The sequence below is a fragment of the Clarias gariepinus genome, chromosome 20, assembly GCF_024256425.1.
Source record: "Clarias gariepinus isolate MV-2021 ecotype Netherlands chromosome 20, CGAR_prim_01v2, whole genome shotgun sequence".
Lineage (NCBI taxonomy): Eukaryota > Metazoa > Chordata > Actinopteri > Siluriformes > Clariidae > Clarias > Clarias gariepinus.
Genome location: NC_071119.1, coordinates 25,964,028 through 25,972,540, shown reverse-complemented (window position 1 = coordinate 25,972,540; position 8,513 = coordinate 25,964,028). Strand labels below are relative to the sequence as shown.

The 8,513-nt window shown below is 38.4% G+C and overlaps 1 long non-coding RNA gene across 1 annotated transcript; it reads right to left on the bottom strand.

The window, feature by feature from the left end:
- Window positions 1-1,718: 1,718 nt before the first annotated feature.
- LOC128508352 (uncharacterized) lies at window positions 1,719-2,925 on the bottom strand. The gene is made up of 3 exons (XR_008355900.1): window positions 2,862-2,925; window positions 2,675-2,739; window positions 1,719-1,888 (listed from the first exon to the last, which is right to left on the bottom strand). It is a non-coding gene; the product is annotated as an uncharacterized LOC128508352 (long non-coding RNA).
- Window positions 2,926-8,513: the final 5,588 nt, after the last annotated feature.

Sequence of the window (8,513 nt, the reverse complement as noted above, 5' to 3'; positions counted from 1 at the left end):
AAAAATACCCGTTGTCTCCTAAGCTCTTGCCTCGTGTCTGTATGTTTGTGGTGCCACCCATGCACAAGAGTCAAACGCATTACACTGGTGGAGAATGCAAGCATGGGAGCACCTGGCATGGACCTTGGGTTGAGTCCCAAACCAGGGGTCCGTCATTGGAGCGTGCGGGAGAGAAACCATGTGCTCCATCCTGCCACTCTGCTCACCTCCTCCTTTCGCCAGCCGTGTGCCCACATGCCAGCTGGACACTGTGGTGGTACCCGTGCACAAGGATCGAACTCGATACAGTAACTCATCAGGAAGAAAGCTTCAAATACATAAGAGCATAATGATCTGACTTGTAGCCATGGGAAAAGGTCATTCCAGAGCGATGTGTGCAAGAAGGGAAGAGCATGAAGCGATGCACCCGTCATGCATAGTGTCCACTGTACAAGCCTCCAGAGACAGTGTTACTGTATGATTCGGGGCTGCTTCATTTGCTCAGGTCTAGACTTAGCAACGTTATGTGGCAATAAAATGAAGTCAGCTGATGACCTAAGTGTACAGTACTGAGAGGTTTTTCTTTATTGATGTCATTGGGATATTCCAGGAGAAATTTGCAAAAAAAAAAATAGATCAATTAGTTAAAAAGTTAAAAATTATTTAATTTGTGAGCACAAGGGACAGTTGCATGAGTCCTGACTTCAACCCCAGTAAAAGTCATTGGTATATGCTGAGGAAGGCTTTAAAGAGTACTTTGATCTTCCCATCAGATATAGAAGATGCCTGGATTTATTCCAGTCTGGGTGGAAATAAATGTCCAAACATTGCCTAAGATTGCCTAAACAATACCATGGCAAATGTGCACCATGATCTCCTGTTGTATTTTGTATTTGTTTGTTTCACAGAAATTAGTTTCAGAATAAAAAATACAAAACTCTGTAATAATAATTCATTAATAAATCATAAAACTATTTAATTGAGAATTTGGATCGGTTGTTACTGACTTGATATTAGAAGCAATAGTTAAGAAAACAGAGAACTCACTGGTGTGACAGTAGAAATAGTACAGGTAGCTGCATGGTATATCACTGAATTGATCATTAAGAACTATTGCACAGTTCTCATTGCCGTAATAATTATCAGGTTGTCCAGGAACCCATGGGAGGTTTGTAGCGTTGGTCCCATCTGTCCACTTCCAAGTGTCTCTGTATAACCCAATCCAAGTAAAAGGGGATGTAATCAACTGATTTAGCATCTGTTGATCTGAGCTGTTAAGAGAGCTGGCCAAGTCTGTGTGATGTTGTCGGCAGTAAGTCCGAGCATCAAGCCAGGACAACACAGGACTAGTGACGTTGATGAATTTGTCAGAGCCAGTAAACCTGGCTGTAAAAATAAAAGTCATGTCTTTACATAAAACATGATAAAAAAAAATAGAAAAATGCAAAAGAAAATACAAAAAAATACCAGCAATTAAACCAAACGTAAGCAAATCAATATCAGGTTATTGACTCACCATCATAGCATATGAAGGGTTTTAGCCATGAACATGGTACATCACACCACCGATTATTTGAACATATAACAACACATGATTCTTTTCCAGCATGATCATCAGGCTCTCCAGGCATCCAGTTGGTATAAGGTACACTTTTTAGTGGTAGCTCGCCTAACGACCAGCGCCAGCTATTGACATCATTCCACAATCCGACCCAGGCAGGTGGTGACAGACCTTTGCTTTTTGTTACTTTATTCAATCTTAGCCAATCGGTATCACTTAGGATTATTCCCAGGTCAGTGTAGTTCTTCTTGCAGTAATTCTGTGCAACAGGCCATGTTTCAAATGTCGTTATCAGTTCATATCTGTGAGGGACGGTTAGCACAATGGATACAGCAGCTGGGACCAGACCTGTTGGTAATATTTTATTTTTGGAAACACACAGTAAACTTTAACTAGTAGATATAAATGCATTGTTGACTAATGACTAAATTATATAACTTAATTTACCCTACCTATAACCTTAATTTCATTTAGGATAACTAATCTATAGTTACCAATTTAATACTGCAGCTCAGATTACATGTAAATACAAAAAAAGCATATTTGTCAATTAGTCACTTCAGCAGCACAAAACTCAGGCACTTTTTTTTGGACAGGTGAGCTGGTGTGCTGGATGACTAAATGTGTACTTTTTATCAGTTACCTCTCATTTACTTGCCTGTTCATGAACATTGTTGTTATCTGTTAACCTTCAACTCTCATCTGCTGAATTGTATAATCTGAAATATTATATCCTTATTTTCCAAAATATATTATTTTTTATAATGTACCTTTCATGAAATTATTTGCAGTTTTTAAACACATTAAATGTCAGTAACTGCTAAACTTAACAGAAGTTGAACAGATGTTAACAGTTATACAGTATTTAAATTTAAGTTAAAAAAATTGATAAATCTAATATAAATTAGCTGAAGAAAAACTGAAGTGTAGTTGGTTAAATATAAATATATAATAATAAGATTGCTAAACATGTGGAAGTTAGTGAAATAGAAAAAACTGAAAATTTTAAAGAGGGCAATATAATGAATTTTTATTGACAAAACTTATGAAGCTTATTTTTATTAATAAAATAATTATATAAAAAAAAAAATACTACACAAATGATTAACAAAAACTGGTTTATTATGCTCTTACCAGAAAGATGAAGAAAACTGCGAGACACAACAAGAAAAAGACTCAGCTTCATGCTGGATTGATGGCTGAAAAAAAAAAACAGTACAAAATAAAATTACATAAATATCAAACACAAAGGGGTCCATGTTTATCTTTATATTAACATGAATTCTAATGAAGAGGATGAGCACTGAGCGGTAAAACATACCTGTATGATGAAAATCTGAAGGCTGGTGTTTCTTCAGTAGTTCTGTTTTAGATCTTCACTGCTTGCACACAACCTTCTCAAAAGTTTACCTATTTACCTCACCTGTCCTCTAAAATTAGGCATTGTGGCACGGACTGCTCACAAAGATTTCCATTTTGTTTTAATTTTTCCTCAAGCTCCAAACTCCTATTTTAATACAAACAAATGCTGACCCATCAACTTTCCATTTCAGGACAGAAAGGAACTGACCAAGGTCATCAAGGTGCCTTTAGCCATGTTCTATTAAGGAGATTTAACATCCAGCATGCAGAATATTATAGCAATATTATCTTGCCTGCTTCATAAAATCATCACTGCTTTTTCTTGGCAACTATGAGCAGGGCTTGACCTAAACTTCCTGGGGCTAGGGGACCTGCCTACTGTACCTATTCTGTGAACCACTTTCTACTGAGGTCACAGTCCTAATTACTACACCACTGTGGCTGTTCATAGCTTTACTTTAATGAAAACCCCTTTTTCTATATGTGCACTGATATTTCACTGATTTAAATTTTCCTGTATGTAAGTTGATGATTTTAACACATTTTATTCTATAAATACAAACAACAAAACTGCATTGTGTTACTGTTGTGTTGTATTATTTATTTGTAGGTTATAACAACAAAGCAAAATGTTTTACACCCCATTTTTTCTGGGAACTGAGATAATAACTCCCAGGCTGCAGAGGTCAGGAAATACTAAATAGACTGACCTCAGACGCCCGGAATGTTGCTACTGTTGGTCGTTGTTTTTGTGCGCATTGCAAACCGATGCATACTAAACAGCAAAAAACACCAAGGAAATGCTAGGTATGCACTGTTGAACAGGGACTGATTTCGAGAGTGGCACAAAGATCTATGACTGTATACCGAGTGGGCTTTTACAAATCTAACACTTTTTTTCATCTAATAAGCTTTTCATCTTATATATATATATATATATATATATATATATATATATATATATATATATATATATAGTCACGTCTGGTCAGAATATACAGTATTGCAGCCAGCTAATTAGAACAGCACAGGGGGGGGGGTGTTCTTCATTCACTGTTCATTCAATGGTTTCATCTCTCTATATATATTCCACTTTATTTAGAGCATAGTTAGTGACCAGTACTCAGACACTGACACTATATTCAACTCTAAGATGAAAAGCCTGATTTAATCAAGAAAATATGTTGATATTTATTTTTTAAAGATATAAAAATTCCCCTGATCATCCTTGAGATGTTTCTGCAGCTTAATTTATGTCCACCGTTGGTAAATTCAGTTGATTGGACATGATTTGGAAAGGCACACACCTGTCTATATAAGGTCCCACAGTTAACAGTTCATGTCAGACCATAAACCAAGCATGAAGTGAAAGGAATTGTCTGTAGACATCCGAGACAGGATTGTCTCGAGACACAAATCTGGGGAAGATTAAAGAAAAATTTCTTCTGCTTTGAAGGTCCCAATGAGCACAGTGGCCTCCATAATCCGTAAGAGGAAGAAGTTTGAAACCACCAGGACTCTTCCTAGAGTTGGCCAGCCATCTAAACTGAGCGATCGGGGGAGAAGGGCCTTAGTCAGGGAGGTGACCAAGAACTCTATGGAGAGAGGAGAACCTTTCAGAAGGACAACCATCTTTGCAGCAATCCAATAATCAGGCCTATATGGTATAGTGGCCAGAGAGTCTCATCTGACCTACTGTAAGAATTTTCTTTCTCATGGTCTGAGAGTCCTTTAGGTGCCTTTTGGCAAACTCCAGACGGGCTGCCATGTGCCTTTTACTAAGGAGTGGCTTCCGTCTGGCCACTGGACCAAACTTAACACATATTTTTCATCCACCTGGTCCAAATACTGATATGGTTTCATCCACTTCTAGTAACTAATTTTCAAGACAAGGAAACTTGACACTAAATTGTGAATAACCGGAATCAAATTCCTTGTGTGTGTCAACCAGGGTTGGGGCCATTCATGAATTGATTTGAAAATGAATGGTAAATTTCAATTCACTTCCGGGAATGAAATTGAAATTGGAATTGCATGCAGCTGACTGGAAATGGAATTGGAATCGAATTGGAATGTCAGGAATTGAAATCAAATAAATTCCACTAAATTCCACTTGAGTTGCTAAATAAAATAATTTGACTTGATTTGCTTAATATAGTACATTAAATATTGTAAATCACATGAACAACAACCATATAAAATAAATACAAAGTATTGTATCTTTGGTATGTTAAGCATGGAAGTACTGTATGTTTGGTATGTTAAGTATGTCACAAATTATGTCACAAATTATAATCATATTAAAAGAGGTAAAATCTTAAATATGATTCTTGTTTGCATGTGTTACTCTGTGTGTCCCTAACAAGATTTTCCTAAACTACATTTCCAAAAATACCATGGATGGTGAAGGTTCATAACCTGGAAGTATAAATGTAAGCCAGTAAGGGGCCCATTTTAAGGGTGTAAGCTGGGAGATTTTCCTGTTAGTTTGAGTGAAAAGATAGCTTGGATAGCATTTGAGGCCAAATTGGAGGTGTACTTGAACCGTGATTCCCATCTCTAACCGGGTCTGCGTGTTTCCCGGCCGGAGAGAACAAATTGCCCGATGATGCGCTGCAGACCCGCAGTAGGCGCAGAGTCTCTCACGATATCACCACTCCCGATCTGTAGTGGTCAAGGAGGCGCGTCCTAGTTGCATGGGTTCCCCGGCTCCAGTGTCAACCACGGCAGGAGGTAGAGATTCAACAGGTCCAGTGGTAGCAGTGGTCAGTGGTGGAGGTGCAGCACGGTAAAAGGTGGGAGCAGGTGGCAGGGCCCTCGGGGCTGGCTTCGGACGAGAGAGGAGGCGCTGATCGATATGGAGGGCCAGCTGGATTAATCCCTCCAGCGTGGCTGGAAGCTTTCGTCCGGCAAGTTCGTCTTTTATACGTGACGGCAGCCCCTCGTAATAGGATGTCCGGAGCGCGGCGTCTCCCAAGATGTCTGTATGGTGAGGGTTCGAAACTCTGCTTTGTAGCGACTCACGGACAACCCCCTCTGCCGCAGGTGATAAAGCTTGGTGTCAGTCTCCACCTCGCCCGCAGGGTGTTCGAAGGTGAGTCCGAGTTGGCAGAATTGGCAGGTGAATTTGTTATACGAATGGTCGGTGTCCATGTCGCCCGGAGATCCGCGTTCTCCTGCCTGAGCTCCGCAACCTCTTGGTTGCTTATTGATTAGGTCGGCATGCTGGTCCACCATGTCGCAGAGAGGCGAATAATCCGCTGGGTTCATCACGTTAGGCTCAATCATTCTGTCAGGATGAACTACCCTCGGGGACCAGACGACGTAGATTTAGCGATTAGCCCAACGTAGCGTGGATGGTAAACCCAAACGCGGAAGAGAGCGAGTAGGCAGAATAACAACGCAATTGAGTTTAAGGACTCTTACAGAAGGGGAGCAAGGGAAAAACACAAATTTAAACCGCGTCCTATAAACACACACTCAATATCAGAAAGCAAAACCCAAGAAAGTGAGTACTCACGAATTGATAGACAGACAGCCAGAACCGACATGGGGGAACTCAATGACTGAGCGTTAAACCGTGGTTTGTTTACTCCTCTTATACTTCCTGGTTTGCGACTGCTTTACTTCCGTGTCCTAGTGCCGGTCGCCGATAGAGTGTGCATGACAGAAAATCAGAAACATAAATATGTTTATTACATAATAAACTTATTTTTGCTGCTTTGGGACAATGACCATTGTTAAAAGCGCTATATAAATAAAATTGAATTGAAAATTGAAAAATAAATACATCATTTATATCAATTACCCTTATTATCAGAAAAACAAGACAAGAATGCATTCTGTTATTCATAATTTGCATTCTGACCAGGTAGTAATTTAATAGGCACATTTCACCTAGACTGAAAATTTACCAACAGATGCTGCTGTTTAATAATTTAAGTGACATACCAACGCCTTGGACAATACTCCATACAAATTGAGAGTAGTGTCATTTGCTTCACGAGGCTAAGTAATTCTAATGTAATCTAAGCAAATGTTCTTTCTCCTCTAGTGTCTGCTGATTTAAAGGTACTGTATGAACAGATATATAGGTGAGCACCTATACGTGTCACCACTTGGGATGACACTTCTATAGTTCTTGCTAATTTTGTCAACAGAATGTCATTGGTTAACTAAAACATAAGTTAAATCAGTCAATTTGAAATAAACATGATGACTTGAATAAATGTGACGGTTCAATCTTGTTTTTCTTTGTAAAATATGTTTCCATCTGGCTGCACACTCCAGGCCACTGTGGTGTTCTCTGACATGCCATTGTCCACCAGGTTTTGCCTCATCTGAAGGTTAGAATCAGGATTTCATTACTCAACCCAAGCATGCATATGTTACAAAGAAGCCATTAATTAATAACACATGCATAGCATTGAGAATAATTGGAATCTGAGAATGTGAACAGTAAGAAATTCTAAAAGGAGTATTTATACACAATTTGTACAAAATTCAGAGATGTACTGCGACTAACCTGATCTAAAATGGAGGACTGCACAGTAGGATCAAACAAACTCCCAACCTTTTTGGGAAATTTGTAGAACACACACAAACACGTACTGTATATATTCAGTAAAAGATCTCATGGATGGCATTTATTTTCCTACGTAAAGGACACACAATCTTCTACATAAATATTTTGATACATGGCTTAGTGACAATTTATATTACCCTATTTCCACAGAGATGTTTTAGTTGTGATAATTTTGTTTGTGTTCATATTTTGTATTGATGTTGACCTTTGCAATAAAACACTCTGTCAATTTTTAATTTTATTTTTTCTAAATTTTAATTTTACTTTTTTTTTTAAGTCAACTTGTTAGCCTCATTAAGCAAAGAAAAAAACTATGTAGATGACTAGAACAAGATTAAGAACTGTTGAATGCATTATTAAAAACAGTGAAGCCATTCAGGCTGGTTTTAGGGTCTAGTTAAAACTTAGCACTCCTAAAGACAATGCTAAGCATCATCATACATGTAACATTCTCATTAGGAGTTAGCCCCCTAAGGTCTGATTCTAGCCCCACCCCTGGCTGAACTGTTAACTTTATGGAAGAAATGTTTATGAAAAACGAGGTTGACTGAAGATCACTTAAATGCTTGGTAAAAATGTATGATAAAAACATAATAAACAATAAAAATCAGAGCTATGTTCAATTGTAAAAGTAAGAGCATTTCCATATGTTCGAAATTTGATAAGATTGCAGAGGATTGGGACGAAACAGCTGTTTCCAAAATAAAAACCACATGTTAGTCAGACGCATCTGAAAAAAGGCTTAATTATGTGAAAGAGCTCTGTTAAGATAATGTTACACACTGTTATATTTTAATCTAACAGTGTCTTAGTGAAACCTCGGATTACGAGTACCGTGGTTTGTGAGCGTTCTGCAAGATGAGCAAAGACTTTTAATAAATTCTGATTTGGAAAACGAACAAGTCTTGGCACCAAGCACCGAGTATCATGTATCACGCATGCACTTCTTGTTTTGACGCCGAGCATCACGTAATCACAACTGAGCCAACGGTTTCTCTCTCTCTTCCGCTGCGGAATTGTGGTTAA